Here is a 1,481-nt window from a genome sequence, read left to right as displayed (position 1 = left end):
CAGATTGGTCACAAAATCACAAATTTATTATTTTTTTTTTATAATTTGGATATTTACCAGAACAAAAAAAAAAGGATCACTGGTGACTTGGTATTAAGAAGCTTTATTGTTAGCCCAAAGGCATGCAATTAAAATCCACTATTTGCTCTGCAGAGAAAAAAAAGAATGGCAATCTGCTCCTGTGTAATTCACTGCCTCTGAAAATCCAATGGAGAGTCAGCTATGGATTAGTTCTGATTTGAAGGTACTTAACAACACTAGCAAAAATAGAGTGATTTAAGAAGTAATGATCCATGGTGGCACACTCATTTAAGCACTCTGCTTAACTTAGTCAGAAGTTTGGTGATTTGAGCACAAGCAGTGACTCTACAATAGCATTATCTAATAATCTACTTTCAAAAAGGTTGTTGTTGTTGTTGTTATGTGCAGTTGAGTCACCTGTGTGTAGCCCTATATCCTGTTCTATCCTGTGTCAGTCTTATTGTTTCTGACACACATGCCACCACTGCCTCGTCACTGAAACAATTTATCTCATTCAAAGTCTTCCTCTCTTGTGCTATCCCCCCTCCCAAACATGATGTCCATCTCCAAAGACTGTTTCCTCCTTGAAGCATGTCAGACAAAGCTTCAGAATCCTTGCCTCAAGCAGTTGAATCTGTTTGTTCTCCTAGCAGTTCATGGTATATTTAATACTCATCTCTAGCAGGTCAGCTCAAAGACATCAATTTTCCTTCCGTGATCCTTCATCATTGTCCAGCTTTCTAAATCATAGCAAGTAATTACAAAGACCATGGCATGTATCAGGCACACATTAGTCTCCAGACTGACATCGTTGCTCTTTAGTACTTTGGAGAGGTTTCTGACAGTAGACTTTCCTAATGCAACTCGTCTTTTAATGTCCTGGCTGCTTGTACCAAGAGTGTTGATTGTGGAACCAAAAAAACTGAATCTGTGAATCAATCTCAATCTCTTCATCATCTATTATGATGCTGTCAGTGATGAAAATCTTTGTTTTCTTGATGTTGGGCTTCAAACCATATTAAGGCTGTAGTCCTTGACCTTCTATAGCAAGCGCTTCAGATCCTCCTCAGTTTCAGTAAGCAATGTTCTGTCATCTGCCGAATGCAGATTATTGATGAGTCTTCCTCTAATACTGATGAGAAATATCTTGTCATGTAGCCCAGTCACCCAGATAATTTGTTCTGCATTTAGGTTGAAAAGGTATGAAGATAAGACACAACCTGGCATATACCATTCCCAATTTTGAACCATGCATGAAGAATGCAGAGGGTCTTTACAAAGACAGAGGAAGAAGAAAAGCTCAAGAAGAGACTCTGAATACTGCACTAGAGCACTGAGAAGCCAAAGCAAAGGGAAGAAATCACGAAATTAAGGAGCTGAACAGAAGACTTATATCCAGAATTTATGAAATACTTGAGCACCACAACAAGATAAAGGTAAATAATCCAATAGAAAAATGG

This window comes from Elephantulus edwardii, unplaced genomic scaffold, assembly GCF_000299155.1.
Source record: "Elephantulus edwardii isolate Elephantulus edwardi_28Jun2011 unplaced genomic scaffold, EleEdw1.0 scaffold00122, whole genome shotgun sequence".
In the NCBI taxonomy this organism is placed as follows: domain Eukaryota; kingdom Metazoa; phylum Chordata; class Mammalia; order Macroscelidea; family Macroscelididae; genus Elephantulus; species Elephantulus edwardii.
This window is presented reverse-complemented; position numbering follows the sequence as displayed.